Source organism: Mustela nigripes, chromosome 12 (genome assembly GCF_022355385.1).
Source record: "Mustela nigripes isolate SB6536 chromosome 12, MUSNIG.SB6536, whole genome shotgun sequence".
Taxonomy (NCBI): domain Eukaryota; kingdom Metazoa; phylum Chordata; class Mammalia; order Carnivora; family Mustelidae; genus Mustela; species Mustela nigripes.
This window is the reverse complement of record NC_081568.1, coordinates 58,491,350-58,509,096: the sequence shown is the minus strand read 5'-3', so window position 1 is coordinate 58,509,096 and position 17,747 is coordinate 58,491,350. Positions and strand designations below refer to the sequence as shown.

General features: G+C 39.8%; 1 pseudogene; it reads right to left on the bottom strand.

The window, feature by feature from the left end:
- Positions 1–7,139: 7,139 nt before the first annotated feature.
- Positions 7,140–10,299, bottom strand: LOC132027825 (large ribosomal subunit protein uL18-like; annotated as a pseudogene).
- Positions 10,300–17,747: the final 7,448 nt, after the last annotated feature.

Below are 17,747 nucleotides of genomic sequence, written 5' to 3'. Positions count from 1 at the left end.
AGGGAGATGGATGTTGGGTGAGCCTGGTGATGGATATTAAGGAGGACAGGTATTGCATGGAGCACTGGGTGAGGTGCGTAAATGATGAATTTTGGAACACACACACACAAAATTAAATTTTTTAAAAAGTGCTCTTTTTAAAGCACTGAAAACTCTAATCCCAAAACAGCAGTTATCTTTTAAACAACACATTCTTTTGTTTTGTTTTGTTTTCTAAATTTTATTTTACTTTATTTTAGTGTTCCAAAATTCATTGTTTATGCACCACACACACCCCCAAAAAAGTGCAAAGAAGTAAAGAAAAATAAGTTATATTTTCTTATAATAATAGGAGCTATTTATAACATACATTTCTAGATGTCAAGCATTGTGTTAAATACTTTACAATCATAATCTTTATATTTATAATAATACTGAGAATTAACATTAATATCCCAGGTTTACAGATAAGGAAAATGAAATTTAGAAACTAAGTGATTTGCCTAAGGGGAAGAGTGGTAGAATAAAGATTTTAAACCTGCAAAAAAAAAAATGCTTATGGAACACTTAACATCAGCTGAGGCACACACTGAGCTCTCAATAAATGAAAGCTATATATATAATTATTAACATTATTTTTCCACAGTGGATATTGCACAGAATTTGTATTTCAATATAGCCCCCATTTCCAGGCATACCCCAAAGGCAGGTATGAATGAGAAAGTTTTGGCAGTTAGAAGAGAAAGTGACTATAGAGGACATGGGGCTGTGAGCAGAGATTATTCAATAAAAATGAAATCCTAGGTTCATTCTATCTTAGAGCTGACAGGGACCTTAACTACCTTCTAGGTCAACCCTCCATCCTTGTGGATCTGGAGAAAGGGGCCATGGTGGGGTAGAGTCTTGGCCTTGAAGGGTAGCAATTTATGAAGCATTAATGGGTGGGGTCCTATTAATGGATGTGACTGGGGTTGGGCTTTGACCTACAAATAGACTACTATTAATTCAGAATGAAAATAAAAGCCAATATAGGAGAAAGAAGATTTTGGATGGAGGAAGTCCCACATTGTCTTAACCATCAAACCAAATGTTAAGTGTCCTCCAATTCACCAGAATGGCTCCTGGAAGTAATCCATCTTGCATACTAAAAGGTGTTTCACCCATTGGAAAGTTCTGTCAGACACCCACAAGATTTATCACCTGTTACACAAAATTCCCCATACCTTTCCTGTGCCAAAAACTGACTTTTAAAGTACACATGAGATAAAGGCCAATGAGAAGGGAGGATGCAGAATGAACTTAAGGTTGAGAGTAACACTCAACTCTCTCAGAGGAGAGCACTAGAAGGTATTCTTGGCTATGGGAAGACAGAGTGGGATACTGGTACCTGAGGCCAGAGACATGAGAAGTAATTGCCAGGTGTAGAAAGCAGATGTGGGAGAGTGTTGGAGGACAAACTGTAATCTCAATTTTATGTATTTCCAACCCCTGGCCTGTAATAATCTGCTGCTCTTTCAGAAGCAGAGGAGGATGCTAGGTAAAAGACTCTGAATCACTGTAGTAATGTAATTCTCTCAGGAACAGCCATAGTAATTTTTTGAGTCTGCTGAAACAAAATTTGGAGACTAGAAGTCCAAACTCAAGGTATTAGCAGAATTGGTACCTTCTGAGGGCAGTGAGGGAGAATCTTTTTCCTCTCCAAGCTTCTGTTGACCTCAGACATTCTTGGCTTGCAGATGATGTTCTCCCTCTGTGACCTCACTTGATGTACTTTTTTTTTTTTTAATTTTTATTTATTTGACAGAGAGAGAGAGAAATCACAAGTAGGCAGAGAGGCAGACAGAGAGAGAGAGAGGGGGGAGGAAGCAGGCTCCCTGCGGAGCAGAGAGCCCGATTTGGGACTCTATCCCACCACCCTGGGATCATGACCTGAGCTGAAGGCAGAGGCTTTAACCCACTGAGCCACCCAGGCACCCACTTGATGTACTTCTGTATGTGTCTGCCTCCATGTCCAAATCTCCCCTTTTCATAAGGACACAGTCTTATTAGATTAAGGCCCATCCCAATGACTTTATCTTAATTTGGTCATTTGCAGAGACCCTATTTCCAAATAAGTTCACATCCACAGTTACTAGAAATTAGGACATTAATACCTTTTGGAAGGAAACAGAGTTCAACCCATAATATAGCCCTTGCATTGCTCCTAACTCTGGCTAACATGAGGCATATACAAACTTTCCTTTGTTATTCAATTTCTTGAGTCTTCAGTGTTCTATCTCTTATTCAGAACTGTATGGCTTCCAGGCATATTCCCTACTGCCTTCTACCTGGAGAAGTATGGGTGGTCCCCATACCTCTCTGCAAGGCACTCTGTCTAGCAGAGAAAAGCCTTAAAGTTTTCTTCCTAGAGCCGTTGGCAAGCAGCTGTTGCATAGAGAAAATGTAGATCTGGGAGGAACCTCAGGGGTCATGTGGTCATAGGATAGAACAGTGAACTGTTCAAAGTCATTCTTGCTCAGGTACATAGCAGAACTAGTTACAAACTCAGTGTCCTTATTTGAAGGGCAGCACTCTTTCTATTCCACTTTTGACCAGCTCAGTATTATATCAGGCACTGTACAAGAGTCAAAGGAAGTATAATATTCCATTGAGTTAAAGATGTGCATTATTAGGGGCTCCTGGGTGGCTCAGTGGGTTAAAGCCTTTACCTTCGGCTCGGGTCATGATCCTAGAGTCCTGGGATCGAGCCCCAAATAGGGCTCTCTACTCAGCAGGGAGCCTGCTTCCTCCTCTCTCTCTCTCTCTCTGCCTGCCTCTCTGCCTACTTGTGATCTCTGTTTGTCAAATAAATAAAATCTTTTTAAAAAATAAAATAAATAAAAAATAAGAGTCACTTCTTTGAAAAACCTTCTCTAACTCCCTGAATAGGTCAAATTGGTTCCTTATAAGCTCTCAAAGTAACACGTATCTTTCCTTTGTAGCATTTGCTATGGATACATATAGTTATACATAAATTTGATCATTTGAGTAATACCAGTTTCTTCTATCAGACTTGAAGATCCTTGGGGATGGATTCCTGTCCATTGTGTCCCAGGACCTAGCATAAAGCCTGGTACATAGATGATGCCAATAAATATCTGTTGATGAATGAATGAATGATCAATCTATACTTATTTATAAAATATATCATGGTAGCTTTATGATTTGACCTTCATCTTGAAAAATGGTGGGCAATGAGCATAGAGAATATCACAGTCATTGGATCACGCAAACATGAAGTAAAATCCTAATTCTGTCTTCAGTGGAATAATTGAGATCATTAAATTAAATAATATATAAAACACATATGCAGTATCTGGAATGCAGATAACAATAAATCACAGCCTTTTTTGTTAGTATTACATGCTTATCTCTAAGAGGCTGTTTGGGGGTAGGGGTCATGTTAAATCGGTACTTCTATACATGTGTAGTATCTTCTGCTGCCTCGTCCATAAATGTCCATTGACTGAATGCATGGCCTTTAAGGTTAAAGAAACATTTCTGGGATAAATACAGGAATGCTTTGTGTCTAGATCTACATCTAAGTAATAACTGTAAAAGTCACTTTTATGTTTTTTAAGAAATCATTTATGAATGGTAGGGAATCCTTCAGAATGGTAGGAAACTTTATCCCATCTCTCTCTCAGTGCAAATGTTCCTCATGTGGCACCTGTGATTCAGTAGCATTTTCAGTTTTGTCACCAGTCCATGGCTTAAGGGGGGAATGGAATGCCTAAATCAAATCATGGGGCAGGGCTTATTAATGCCATTGGCTTAGAATTCCCATTGTGGCCCCCAGGGCTATTCACAAGCTCTTGGCTCCTAGCTTCTTCATCGGACTATCATTTTTGGCTACAAGCCTCCTAATACAGAAAGTTTGACACTGTTTTTAAGTCAAGCAGAGAGGGACGCTTGGGTGGCTCAGTTGGTTGAGCAGCTGCCTTCGGCTCAGGTCATGATCCCAGGGTCCTGGGATCGAGTCCCACATCGGGCTCCTTGCTCGGCAAGGGAGCCTGCTTCTCCCTCTGCCTCTGCCTGCCTCTTTGTCTGCCTGTGCTCTCTCGCTCTCTCTCCCTCTGTCTCTGGCAAATAAATAAATTAAGTCAAGCAGAGAAAGACAATTATCATATGGTTTCACTTACTTGTGGAACATAAGGAATAGCATGAAGGACATTAGGAGAAGGAAAGGAAAAATGAAGGGGGTGGGGAATCAGAAGGGGAGACAAGCCATGGACTCTGGGAAACAAACTGAAAGTTTTAGCGGGGAGGGGGGTGGAGGGCTTCGTGAGTCAGGTGATGGGTATTAAGGAGGGCATGTATTGCATGAGTACTGGGTGTTATATGCAAACAATGAATCATGGAACACTACATCAAACACTAATGATGTACTGTATGGTGACATGCATAATAAATAAATAAAATGTATTTTCTCTCATTATGCCTAAAATTTTGATGAGTCTTTTAAATCCATGAGTATTGGCATTTTTTCACCATAGAAACATTTTAATCTCTTTTTACCTTTTAGTTCCATTTTATAATACTATTTGTCTATGTATTATTTATCTATTCTCTTATCTTTGTGTATCTATTAGATAGTGTATCTATTCTCTTATCTCTAATTCTCTAAATATTCTTATAGTTTTGTTTTATTGTGTGTGAGTTAACTTTTCCTTTGAGATCATTGTAGATTTACATGCAGGTGTAAGAAAAATATAGAGATCTTATATACCCATTGTTCAGTTTTCTCCCATGGTAGTACCTTGCAAAAATATAATATATAATATAATATAATATAATATAATATAGCATCACAGTTAGGATATTGACATTTTCTACATATACTGATTGTTCCGTTTTCTCCCGTGGTAGTATCTTGCAAAAATATAATATAGCATCACAGTTAGGATATTGACATTTCTACTGTTTTCCAATCTTACTCAGATTTCTCCAGTTATACTTGTATTCCTTGTGTGTGTATGCATACTTAGTTATTTGTAATTTTATTACATGCATTGGTCCATTTTCTACCTCCACAGTCAAGATACAAGAGTTCTATCACCACAAAGATCCCTGATGTTGTCCTTTTATAATCACACCTAACTCCTAGCCATAGTCTTCACTTTGCTATTTTTCCTCTACATTACTTTCATATTTATCTACCACAGTACTGACTGGATTTTCTGCAATATCAATCCTGCTCTTCACTGCTTCCAGTATAAATGGTAATTCGACAGACATACTCTTTTTTTCCCTCATCATTTTTTTTTAAATCTTATTTGTATCTCTTGTTTTCTTATTCCCTTTTCCTCTTGTAGCTGTTCTCACGTGAGCATAAAATTGAGTGGGAGCATGGGGAGTCATCTAATCCAGGGAGGCAAATTCTTAGAAAATATGCTGACAGATATATCTATACTTCATATACGGTAAGCTTATAGCCAAGGCACTTACGACTAATCAATTGGATGTGGCCTACAAAAGCAAATCTGTTTGCCATTCATGGCCTTTTCCAATCTTCCATGTCACAAATGAAGAAACTAAGGACAAGTATAAGAGAGTCTGTACCAAATTGTACAGGTAAGATTGGGAAATAGATCCATATCTGAAAATGAAATGGAAAACCAACGCCATTTGCATTCTTTTAGTTCCAAGTCTTTCCTTGGCCTCAGGGATGTTTTGCAACTAGGCTGGATGTAGGGTCCTTCTGGATGACAAAGAACTCTCAGGAGGGATCTGCTGATAAAGCTATTTTTCAAGTGTTATTGCCTGAAGAATTTACTGCCTATATAAGGCAAATGAAGGAAAGACTTCCTCTTTATCCCACCTCTAGTTTTATTTATCTTATTTAAGACTTCTCCCCACCTTTCTCTTCAGCTAATCAATTCAATCTTTAAAAGCAAACAGGATCTAATCCAGCTAAATGTAACTAACAATGCAAAATAGCACTAGTAAGAATGGGTTAAGGAAAGGCAATTTTCTATTTTATCACAAAGAATATGGCTATGTATTATAGACCTCACTTCAGAAGAGAGGCAGTATTATTTAGTGTCTAGGGCCATGCATACTGGATCCAGCTTCTGGCATTTGAAGTCCATCTCCAGCACTTTTTGATTTGTGACTTTGAGCAAGTTAGTTAAGCTTTTATTGCCTCAGCTTCTTTGTCTGTAAAATGGGGATTATAATATCAGTACCTACCTTACAACAATGTTGTATAGATTAAATAAGTCACATACACAAAGCACTTGGAAGGGTTCTTGGCATATAGTAAGTGATATATAAGTGTTTGCAATGGTTATTTCACCACACCCAGACGTAATGTACATAATGATCTTATGATGTAGATATTGCTTTTCCCATGAGGGAAATAAAAACTCAGGAAGTTACAGTACCAATTTTAAATAAAGCATAGAAAGCTAATATTTCCAACTTGGGGAAGCCATGGAACGCTTCTTAGAATAGGTGGATAAGTACATAGGGAAGGAAGGAGACCATTAAAATATGAATGGTTGAAAAAAAGAACAAAAGATGTCAAACCCTGGGTGTCAGGTTCTTCTGGGGAAGGATACCAGATGCATAAGACTTAGACCAGCAACACTGTATCATTCCTTACCTATTTATTGGGCATTAGTTTAATATACACCAGGATGTAATTATCATGAGGAACGTAAGACAGTAGAGAAAACATAACCCCAGCCTGAAATGTAAGTATTAAGAATTCTTCTAGGAGAGAAGAAATGGAGGGTAGAGATTGGTCATTTTCATGCCCTTTTATTATATTATTTTCTAATAAATTTCTTAGCACTGATCAGATGAAATTTTCCATAATGATCATACTTTGAGGTCCATTCCTATTACTGAAAATGTCATCAAAGTCTGTCCTCTCAATGATGGTGTCAGAATAGGGGTTGCAAGCTGAAATCCTATAGGAGCCAAAAGGGATAATAAACCAATGAGGCATTCTGGATATAAGTGCAGGAGCACTAGGAATGTAAAAGTTGAGGTGTAGACCACAGAAACCTGGGGAGCATACAGCCTGTATAAAAGGCACGCACTCTTCACTTGTAGTGGGTTATTGCCAGGTCTTTTTAAATCTTTGAAAGAATCCAGAAATCTGAGAATTTAATGTGAAAGCTCTTTATTTTTAAATACTGCATCAAATATTATAAACAAAACTAGGTGTGCCAAACGTGTCTGAGTGTCATTTTTTAGCACTTGGCAACCAGCTGGGAGCTCGAACAATCAATGATATACAGTGGATGCCGTTGTCTTTCCAGCTCTCTGAGAAAATCCAAAAGTCCTCCTCCCAGATACCCTCTACTCTATCCCCTTATGCCCACTGGCTCCCCAGACAATAAGCCAGACAACTTAAACCAAGAGTCTTACCACCAAGGTATTGCTGCTGAGATTTTCAAGTTTCAAGTCCCTGGTTTAGAGTGAGTCATTTCAGATTCAATTAGTGGAGAGTTCCTCTGGGTTTGTCACTATTGGCAGAGGGGAAATGACTCAGACAGTGGAGTATGCAGTGCCTAATGGGTCCAGCATGTGAGGGCTTTTGAGATTGCTGGGTATAGTGCTCATGGTACCCAAAGGGAGCACAGAGGAGGGCTAGAGGTTGCAACATGCTCTCAGCTAAACTCACTGCTGGCTCTTTTCAACTAAAAAGAATTTGAGATATTTGCATCTGTCCTCGAACATAAAGTAGGTCCAGCTCCTCAAAGATATGTATTATTACAAGCACTCTGGTTCCTTCCCTAACCTTCTTTTCTTCTGTCTATTCAAACTGTGCATGCCCTTTGCATTTGGTATCACCAAGCTTTGCGGTTCTCCCAACCCCCTTTCTTGCTTCTATACCTTTGTAAATGCCTCTTTGCCTTCCTGGGATGCCTTTGGCGTTTATATTTTGCCTTTGTATTTCACAGTACCTTGTACATGGACAGGCAGTCAATAAGGGTTTACAGACCTGTATTGAATTGGAATACTACACAGCCCTGAAGTGACCACATTGTGACCTATCTCAGTTTTGTGGGCCAGACCTAAAATATGATTGACTCAGGCTCTGCCATCTAAGCCCTTCTGAGCTATCTGTGGGCATGAGTGGAGTGATTAGAGTAGAGAACACAGGAATACACAAATAATTGAAAAGCCAGTAGTTTCACCCCAGTGATATCATTCACTCAAATTCAGTAAACATTCTTTGAAAAAATACTTTGTCAGGTATTATTCTAAACACTTGGGATGTAGCAGTCAGGGAGAGGAATCTGTTCCCTGCTCTTTTAAAGCTTATATGTGGTAGGGGAGGAGAAGTAAATCAGTCAATATAAACATGAGAGTACCAGGTAATACTAAGTTCAATGAGAAAAATCCCATAATCTGATAGAGACAAAATAGGTGAGGTGGCATCTCAAACAGAGTAGCAGGCTTGGTCTTTCTAGAAAAGCATTGTTTGTGCTGAGACATAGCGATGAGGACTCAGCAATGCTGACAGGAAGAAAGAAAGAGCATTCTCATAGAGGAAACAGGAAATGCTAGGAGCTGGGAATGAATTCGGTGTGTTCCAGAAAGAAAAGGGCCAGAATGGCTGGGGCAGCATTACAGAGGGCAAGAAATAAATTTTAAGAAGTAGTCAGGCCCAGAGAATGAGGGGCCCTATGAGACCACAATAAGGAATCTGAACTATTCTGAATGTGATAGCAAACCAGTTTTATACAACTTTCTGTCATGTTATGACTTTCCTCCACTTGGCCATGAGAGGAGGAGAAACAATGGAACATAACAGCTGAGGCTGAGATGGAGTGCTGGATGGCCCTTTGCTTATGGACCCTGTTTCAGGCCAAAAGGCCTTTATTGTTAGGCATCAAGGCCTTGGCATTGCTATTAGGAACGTGTAGACTCCATGACGTGCACTATTGTTGAAACAATTAGACATAGGCAATGTCCTTTCTGATGCATACAGGGCTCTTTGGGGGTCTGTATTCTTCCTTTGCATATAAAATCTATGAGTATGTTGTTTCTCATACCTTAACATACATATGAAACATCTTAGCAGATCATAATACAATGCAGGTTCTGATTTGGTAGATTTCCTTTTCTTTCTTTCTTTCTTTTTCTTTTTTTCTTTTTCTTTTTTTTTTTTTTAGCTGCTTGATGAATAAATCTATTATCTTTACCTGAAAAATCTTAATAGAAAAATATGGTTTGGTTTATTAGCTCTCAACAGCCCACTCCTGAGTGCTAGGAAGCTAGCCTTTTTCTGAGCTATGCAGTTTCTCTCCTGGGCAAGAGACATTTTGGGACGGTTCCACTTTTTTCCTTTTTACTTCTTTTTTAGGCTTCTTCTCATAGAATAGATTCTCTCATATAACAGTGTGAGCTTTCTTAAAAATGCTCTCCATTATGTCTGGAGTTACATTGTTTGTGTATTGAGAGAATTGTTTTTTATAAGTATTTCATCTTCTTCCATTAGGTATCACATATAATCTGCAACATTCTGACCCATGATGTGCTTCTATTGTAGTTCTGCATTAAATTCATTGCATTCTGAATCATAATCAGGGAATAATTTGGTACTGTGAGGGGTAGACAAGTCTCCATCCACAGCTCCCTTGAGTGCCCCAAAAACTTCATTTCCAGTAGTAGTTCTGGCAAGCCTTGCCTCCAGATAGTGGGTGATGTCACCACATTGACCATCAATCTTCCCATATTGTATTCATCTCTGGTCACCTCCAGTTGGCCTTCATAGATCTTGTGCATGCCAAACATGTTGAGAAGCCTGTGGACCAGCAACATGCCCATACAATATGATGCATCATAATTTTTCAGGCCAACCTTCATGCCATACATTGGGAGTTCATAAGCATAAGCTGCACAGACTATCATATCTCCTTCTCTACAGGAATAAACAATCTGACAAATGACATCTCCTTTGATCATGCACTATCATCCTGTATTTAGGTGTGTTGTACTTATTTTTATCCTGAGTTACCAAGCATTTCTGAGTATAGTAATCTTTTACCCTCTCATCTTTTTCTAAATTTCACATGCTATCTCTTGAAGTAAGCCTTATTCTTGACCACTTTTAACTCTCATCCTGCAGAACAAAGACTAGTGTCTATGGCTTGCTATCGAGCAGCCAGGGTGTTGCATTTCAAGTAATCTCAGAAGTGATACTGAGGCATCATATAGTCAGTCAGATCATGCAGTCTGAGGACTACATTTTAAGAAGCCAGAACTAAGGCCCCTTTGACAAGGATGCAGTTGGATTCCTTCACCTGTCTCCAGTTTACCCATTCAGATTCAATCCCCTTGGTTCCAGAGCTGGAGTGACCTGATATAAAGGGAAGTAAAAGATGAAAAATATAAGTATAAGATGTATAAGATAAGAAGTATAAGATGCAATTTGAGGGGCACCTGGGTGGCTCTCACCTTTTAACCTAGGGTGGCACCTAGGTTAAAGCCTCTGCCTTCAACTCAGGTCATGATCCCAGGGTCCTGGGATCGAACCCCGTGTAGGGCTCTCTACTCAGCGGGGGGCCTGCTTCCTCTCTCTTTCTCTCTCTGCCTACTTGTGATCTCTGTCTGTCAAATAAATAAATCAAATCTTAAAAAAAAAAAGATGCAATTTGAAATCATACCTAGGCCCATGGGATCCTGAATTAAATAATGAGGTCAGATGGACCAAGTCAAATAAAAGTCCTATGCATATTAGGTAGTCACTCTATTTGCCCCTCCGAAGACACCAAGGTCATTTGTTCCAGAATCTCTTAGAAGACAGAAGGCAATTTGAAACCAAACCTGAACCCTGAGCACCTAGGGCTGGCCAGTGGGGCCAGCTGACCCTGATCAAATGGCACCCCACTTCTGTCTCCAGAGACACCAGTCTCCCCAGCCTGGCTCCTGCAAGGAAAGCTTTTTTTTTTGTATTGCACAGGATATTAGCCACTTCCTTCTCTATAATTCATCCTTCCACTTTGCCATCTGGAATATTTCTCTTTTACAAGTGCCTAAGTTGTTACAGTTTGAGGCAGTTGAATCTTAAATTTGCCATTTTAGGTAATTTATTGTTTTTAATGCTTTCTTCCCTAAATTCAGAGTCTGTGGTTTGAAACAGACTCCAGTCAGGATTTCTGCTTCCTACTTGGATATCTGGTGGTCTGCCCTTTCCAGGTCTTCTCTGGATTTATTTTTCAGCTTCCCACTGGTGACTACCAAGGGTTTCTTCAAATCACTCCTCCCACTGAATCCCATTAGTTTCCACCATCCCATCACTGTCCTGAATGCCTTGGTCAGACCCCTTATGGTGGGAGCTAAGAGGTCTTACTGTGCCTAAAACATCTTTATACTGATATTCTAAATCCTGCTTTTAAAAACCTTTTGGGCTATGGTCATATAAACAATAGGTAGAAATAAGTACAAAGTAAACAATGAGATTTGAAGGGAAAGAAGCCTCACAATTTTGAATATTTACTATGTGTAAAAGTCTGAACTGATAGAATAAGAAACATCATTCCTACTGTGCAGATGAAGAAACCAAGGCTCCAAATAATTTTCCCAAGGGATCCTGAGTTACAAAGTGGTGAGGTCAAAACTTGTACAAGATCTAACTCAAAGCCCATGTGTTTGTCATCAGGTTAGTACTGGAGGATTAGGTGAAGAACAGGATACCGGGAAAAGGATGAAAACCACGTTCTGAGGGTATTCAGGGGTGGGATAATCGAGTATAAGTCAAATCAGGAAGCAGAATGGGCACAGAATTTCTAGAACAAAGTACCAGCTACTAGATAGAAGCTTTATGTTGAACTAACCTTGGCATTATCTCAAGATTTTATGAGCTTCTTATTTATGGAAAGAGCTGTACTTCTGATTTGGTTACCTTGAAGCTTGCAAATGAAAGTGAATGGCAATAATCTGCTTTATGGAAATTTTGAGCAGGAGTGGGAGAAGATTAGTTGATCCCTGGAAATTTTTCCATGATTCTCTTTGAAGAGGCATGTTTAGCTATCAATACCCTAGTGGTTCTCAACCCTTGGGAGCTTTGGAATATTTAGTATATGTGGGCCCCATCCAAGACCAACTGTTGGGCTTCTAGCTGTGGGACCCTGGCATTTATGCTCTCTGAAACTATCCAGGACTGATGGGATGCCAGGGTTAAAACAACAGCCTCAGGATAAATGAACTTACTATTTTTCCTTGCTCTGAGAAGGACAGACTTAAAACACTGCACAGTTCTAAGGGGCAGAGGAGAATAGGGAAAGCTTTCTAGTGCTAGAAGTTGGAAACCTGAACTTTTGTCATTTGGAAGGAGAAAAAGACACATTTTAACCACTTTCCAATTTTGTCAAAGGACCATCCACCCAGAAATTCTCTTCATCTCATGTTTTGATGAGTCCAGCTTCCAGGGTTTAACCTTCATGGAATCAGGTTCCAGAGTGAGTTTGGTAACATCTGACACACACTTAAAAAGCTCAATTTTAAAACTCACCACACTACATACAAGATCTGCTCTTTATCTAAAGCACTGGCAGCTAGGGAAAATGCTGCTTCGTTGATTTTAGACCCAGATAATCAAAGGGACAGACACAATAGTTATTTGTCCTGACCAAGCTGCTTAGGAAGCCATCAGGGAGCCAGAGCTAGGCTCTGTCCATCCTAGACTGTATTCTTGAAGTGGAGCAGCATTTAAGATGCTCCTGAAATGTGATGAGAAATATAATCATCCCAATAAAATTAACAGGGAATGCTGAAGGAAAACAGTCTGTGTACCCAGCTCAACCCAGCCTCATTATGGTGGCCTCATAATGGGGCATCATGGTTATAGTTCCAACTTTTTAGCAAGCCTCTCTTTTTTTTGGAATTGCTGTAAGACCCCAAGATGAACTATAGCACACTAAATCAGAAATGAACTATAGAAGATGATGGAAATTTCAAAGCAAGATGACCCCCAGCTAGCACTCACTCTTTCTTAATTTGTCCTTGGTCTCTTTCTTGGAATGTATTACAACTCAGAAAAAATAAATAAATAAATAAATAAATGAACCAGATTCATGATAGCTAAATGAGGTTTTTGCCTAAGAAGAGGTATGGTCGATAGAGAGAGCATAAAAATCCCATAGAGTTGAACAAGACTTTTAGAGCTCGTCTAGGTTAGTGTATCCATCAGGATTGGGCAAGAAATGAAAATGTCTTCCCCATATCCCATGAGTTCATTTCATTGGTAGGATGTAATCCAAATACAAAACCTTAGCTACCCAAGTCTGAGAAATGTAATTTTTGTTCCTAACTATTCTAAATGGAAGGATGGTAAAAAGAAAGTTTAGAGAACCAATCCAAGGATTGCCCAAAACCAGCAATTTTCAACCTGTATACCATGGAATAGTGACATGTAGCTACATGTTGTTTTTTTAAGACTTATTTGAGAGAAAGAGAGCACATAGGAAGAAGGGCAGAGGAAGAAGAAGGGAGAATTTCAGGCAGACTTCTCACTGAGTTTGGAGTCCAACATGGGGTTCAATCCCAGGACCCGAGATGACAACCCGAGCAAAAACCAAGAGTTGGACGCTCAATCAACTGTATCACCCAGGTGTCCCCATGTTTTGTTTTGTTGTTGTTGTTTTTTTTTTAAGAGATTTTGTTTTCAGATGAATTTGAGCCATCCTTGACAAAACAAAGCTGAATATGATTCTTTACTGAAATAGGCCTCAGGGTCTTCAACATCCATGTGGGCAACCCAGTTTTTCATATTTTAGGAAAATGAATTGGATAAACACTTATCTAAGCCCATTTTTCAGATGAGAAAGCTGGAGTCCAGAGAGATTAAATAAGACACCTGAAGTTGAATAGCCAGTTCCAAACCAGAATCCATGTCCCTTAAGCAGCCAGGCATGTTCTCTGCTAGAAGAGAATGAAAAAGAGGTAGGGGTGGCAGACCAGCCAAAAAGAAGAAAGATGAAACTGACAGGAAGGTGAGAAGGGCTAGAAATCTAGAGGAAGAATATGCATCTATGTCTCTCCTAGTTACTGAGAGGAAAAAGTACAAATCACTCTGCATGTGTCCTGACTCAGATGCAGAGTGATTTCATTAAAGAGGTCGGAGCCCTGAACCCACTTCTCATCCCTTCCCACATGTGCCTAGAATATGTTAATGCTTTAGCCTCAATTAGTAACAGAGAAAACTGGTTCTGTGGAACATGTCATCTTTAAAAATAGAACCAGAGTCCAGTGGTTTCTAAATAGTCAGGAGAAGCTCTGTCTTCTGGTATCAGCTATTTATTTGTATTTCTGTTTCATAAAACACACCTTCTCTGGTCCTAGGCTTCCATTAGACGTCTGCTCTCCTGCCCCAGATGTGCTACACAGATTCCTGTCTTCTTGACTCAGACCCCTGGGAACAGGGCCAGTGGGCACTTTCTCCTCTGGTCCCTGCCAAGGTTGTCACTGTGGTGAGGATGTTGTGTTTGATAGTAATTCCTCCTTTAGATGTGCACTTAGGGAAAGGAAGGAAAAGAAGAAATATCTTTTTCAGCCGCTATGCCTCAGGGGCCACCTCTCTTTCTCTCAGCCAACCTGCACATTTGTTAATTCTTTTTAATAAAAATTTTAGTATGCCAGTTCTTTCTGGTATATTTTGTCACTCACAAGAAGTAAATTGTAATTCTGAAATGATGCTGGGCAATCTGGTGATGTTATGGTGCCAAGTCTCTCCTCCACCCCTGTCTCTCTCTCTATCTCTATCTCTTTCACAAGCACTCTCTTCCTCAGGTAACAGACAGAAACCTAAGCTCAATCAGCAAAGCTGAAAAAGACTTAGGATTCTCTAGTAATGTAGCATTTCCTTTTCTGATAGACTTGATTTTAAATGAACCATTCTGGAAGTGAAGAACTCAGTAATTTGTGAAGCAATTTATACTATAAATAGCTATTTATCTCTATTAGTTAACACATGTTTGGCCACAAGTAATAGAAGAGCCCATTAAAACTGGCTTAAACCCCATCTCATACATACCCCACCCCCAAAAGGTAATTTACTGATCACCCAAAGGACAGTTAAGGAGTAGACCTACTTGCTATACTGTCGGATCCAGGAGCCAAAACGTTACCGGGACACAATTTCTCCCTCGCTACCCCTGCTCCCTGCTCACCCTCAGCAGACTTCTCTCAGCCAAGAGGTGCCCAGATGCCCCGGACTGACAGCCTCACAGCTCCCAGTCAGCAAAAAGAGAGTCTATCCTTCAGTTGCTCAAGCAGGTCTTTAGATGAGTTTCACTGTACCAAGTTCAACCATGTCCAGTCTCCAGAACCAGTCACTGACCAGAGCTGTTCATGGGATTGCCATGACCTGGGTCATGGGCCCACTTCTGGAGCCAGTAGTGAGGTGCTGTTACCAGGATGCCAGGCAATTATTGCTGGTCAGGAAAAAATACTCTCAGTTACACTCTATTTATGTATCATTCATTTATTCATTTTTGCAGAGATGAATTGAGGACTTGTTTTGTGCTGGAAACTAGGGATAAAATCCTGGATAACTTCTGTTTGTCCTTCATGATACAGCTGAAGAGTCAGCAGTTTTATGATGAATTTCCTTCACTGACACCCCCCAGCAGAACAAGGTATTCCCTCCTGATGCTCCTGCTTTTCTCAGTAAATACCTACCATAGCACACACTATTCAGATTTATACTGATGTCTCATCATCTTTCTCCCTAATTTACTGTGAGCTCCTGGAGGACAGGTCTTCTGTCTTATTTATTTTGGCCTCCCCAGATACCAACAGCAGGCACAAAGCACTCAAAAAACCTTTGCTGAATAAATATATGAGCGATGAGTTATTTAATTAGTGAATTAATACATGTGTTCCTTAGAGATTTTGGAAACTCTCAGGAGAAAAGAAATCCTTAAATAATTAACTGGAATACAGTGCAATCAATGGGACAACAGCTGTATGACCAGAGACCTGGGAAGCACAATGGAAGATGATGTGTAACAGAATTATTGAAAAAATTTAAGATATTTTTTGGCATTTCAAATCTAAATCTATCTCCCTATGACTTGTACCTGCATTTTTTAGTTTTTCATTTTTTGAATAACTCCAAATATGTTTATCTGTTTTTCTAGCATCTGGGACAATTCCTGACAACACATGAGGCACTTAATATTTCTAAGAGAAATCATTGTGTTTTCTCAGCTACATAACAGTATCAGTTGTATAAAGATAGGTATCTTATCGTACTATTGGATATTCTCTGATAATTGCTATTTCATTGTAAGAGTGAAAATACTCTCTTGTTGACAGTCCCCTGTGTTGGTATGTCTGCAATCCCAAAATCAAATTGAAAATTGGTTGTTTGGAACCTGAATTACATTTTTTTAGGTAAAATATGGTCAATGGTGCTTGCTTTCCAAGCTATTACTCACTAGCTGATTTGGTGGCTATTGGCGCTCACCTGGGACTCGGGAGTCAGAAGCCTCTAAGTAGTCCCAACCCTCATTTAAGGTGTAAGTTGGGTTCAGGCAGAACTGGGTCAAATCAGTCTCAGCCTCCTTTAACTGCTGATATCCCTCTTCCTTCCTCTACTGTCCTCTTCACCCATGGCCTTCTGCTGCACTAGGGCTTCTATAGCTATGGTGGCCTTAAAGATGCACCACTCAGAATTCCTACTGTGTCATTGTAACTATAATTGATAAACAGCCCCAGATGCTGTGCTTCAAATCTACAATGCCATCTGCTCTGAGGCTTTGCTTCCCTTGGGCTACTCTCACCCGATGATTGAGCACAAGACGGGTACTAAGGCAGGCCCATACTTATGAGGTGCTAGGTACATTGGCTCTAGGACTCTCCTTCAGCTTGGCCAAAAATGTCCTAGCTCTGTGCTATATTCGGAGACTCTGCCAACCCAGCTGCCTATCCTTCCTTCCCTCTGGCCTGCACAGGGTCAGCCCTGCACTGTGGTCAGATATCTCTTCTTACCTTCTCAAACTGCTCCTCTGCATCTCTTACAGACATTTTCTAGTGGATCTCTTGCATGTCTAATTCTGTCTTGGCCTCTGTTTCTTGCATGACCAGGAGTAACACATTCACGATCTTGAGATTGCACAAAGGAAGCATACAGCAGGGAGACTTCTTCAACCCCAATAACTGATGAGCATTTTCTTGCCTGTGGTACAGGAGAGAGTGGTTGGCCAGTGCATTAAGGAATTATTAATTCAAACAAGAGGAGTTGGACTTACCTAATGGAGCTGAAAAAGATCTGAGACTCTTATACTTGCAGTTAGCACCCAGTCTTCCTCAAGACCCTAAGGTCAGATAGATAATCTGCTCTTCCCGATTTCCTGACTTAAATTTCAGACTGTTTCTTATTTTTACTTTAGTAAAATAAGTATACTTATTTATACTTTAAAATTACTTTGAAGATTCATCTTGATCTGCTTTTACATGGAAATAAATGGGAGTAAAAAGAAGAGGTTTCCAGTGCAATTTTTTAATTTAAATTCAATTAGCCAACATATAGTACATCATTAGTTTTGATACAATGTTCAATGATTTCATTGGTTGTGTGTAACACCCTGTGCTCATCACATCGTGCCCCTTCTAAATACTCATCACCCAGTTACCCCATTCCCCCCACCTCCCTTTCCTCAACCCTCAGTTTGTTTTCCAGAGTCCAGAGTCTCTCATGGTTTGGCTCCCTCTCTGATTTCTTCCCATTCAGTTTTCCCTCCCTTCACCTATTCTCCTCTGCA